Genomic DNA, 1962 nt, shown 5'->3' with positions numbered 1-1962 from the left:
GGGCATCCAGTTATCCCCTCTGACACATATTTTTTCATTCTCTAGTTACAAAATTTGTTAGAGTTTGAAAACCAAACCCTTCTCCCCTACCCTGTGAATGCTGTTAATTTTTATGTGTAGTTTTCAAAACACAGATTAAGTATCTTATATACTGTGTTGTAGCAGAAATTCCTGTTTCCTCTGAATGTTCTAACTTTATAGACCAAAATAATCGTTGCAAAAAATCAAGGATGACACAGCAGGTGCATGAGCCCGTGTCTGGAGAAAGGTCATGAAGGTGAATGCTGGTTACATGGGAGGGTGACTTGGAGCCCTCCAGTTTCCTTCTTGTGCCAGCTGGGTCCCTGTTTCAAGGCCAGGCTTCTCTAACTTGTCTTCCTGGGAAATGTAGCTTTTCCAAGAATTTGGTAGTGCACATCAGGAAAAAATATATATCAGAACAGATTCTTTTTTAAATAGTGGAAACACCCTCACTCCCACACTTTGGACAGTTAGGGTTGGATATTTAATTTCATAGTTCTTCTTCTTTTTTTCCACAGAAGAAAGGCCAGCCTGACCCAAGTTGCCTATTTTTAATGTGTTAACGCATCTTATTTTCTCTTCAAAGTGAAAAAGGCCAGAAACTAGCAGATAGAAATGGAACCCGTTGACGTAGTTCCCTTATAAGAAATTCTTGCAAACACCTCTGTGATGTTTTCATTCAAGTGGCTATGTTGGACAAATAGGAAACAGTTTTAGTTTACGCGAACAGTATGAGACTTCTAGGTGGTGGACGCCATTTTTTTTAGAAGTGTTAATGATGTATTTGATAACATTATAAAAGGATGTGTCTCCCATGAAAGAACATTCAGCTATTTCCCTGGAATGGATGGGGAAGAAATGAGCAAAGGAGTGCTGTTCTGTATGGGTGTCTATACCCTTATTCCAAGGTGAATAAATAAAGTGTTTGCCTAAGCCTGTCCTTGGTCAGTCTATTCTCAGTCACACTGGGGAAACAGAGGAATGCAGACGTGTATTTTCCCATCCCACTTCTCCAGCCACACAACCAAGGAGGTAGGACCAAAGTTCTTTTCTTTTGAAATTTTCAGATTCGAATAGCATTTGCTGAAAACTTTGAGATTGTACATGGGGAGCCTATGAGAATGCCTTGAGATCAAGACAATATAATTATCAAACTTAACAATAATAAAAATAACATTTGAAGGGGAAGAAAACAGAGGGCAGGTAAAAGAAGGAATATCCGCTTTTAGTTCCCTGTGCTAACGCTCTGGTGTCTGGTGTTCGTTTTCAGTGCCTAATACAGAGCCAACCGCCCTCAATAAATATTAATTGTAAATACAATCATGAGTCTGCAGCTAGAATAATGTGGTGTCATTTTACCCAGAAATGAACAACTTGGCTGGAGGAAGAGAAAGCGAGGAAAATTATTTAACAGGCTGGAGGAAGGGGTCAGAAAGGGAAGATGGAACCACATGTAGCTTGATCAGACGGTGATAAGGTGGCAAGGTGACCACTGTTTACGATTATCAGAAGGTATAAATGCCACAGTGGGGAGGGAACTGTCTAGTTCATTATGTGGTGGTTGACTATGGTTACTGGTGAGAAACATATAGTTAATTGTTACAGTTTTCTGTTAATTTATTCACATAAGATGCCACCAATGAGGCATTAGGAAATACTTTAGGCATCTAACAGCCCACAGTGAAAACAGTGGTACAGTCAGGACCTCATGGTCTCGCTCCTGACCACTTAGGGCTCTTCTGCCTTCCAGATTCCTACTTCCACTCCGTCTTCTCACTGCTTTGTTCACCTTGAGTTTCCTTCACTCTCTTTAGGTCTTACTCCCTCTCTTTTCCTCCATCTACTCTACAAATAGTGGGCCTTTTTATATTTGTAACTATTTCCCTTTTTAAAAAGTTATTTATTTAAAGAGAGAGGGCCTCACTCTCTTGCCCAGCCTGG

The sequence above is a fragment of the Pongo abelii genome, chromosome 7 (assembly GCF_028885655.2).
Source record: "Pongo abelii isolate AG06213 chromosome 7, NHGRI_mPonAbe1-v2.0_pri, whole genome shotgun sequence".
Classification (NCBI taxonomy): domain Eukaryota; kingdom Metazoa; phylum Chordata; class Mammalia; order Primates; family Hominidae; genus Pongo; species Pongo abelii.
Note: the sequence above shows the minus strand (reverse complement) of the source record.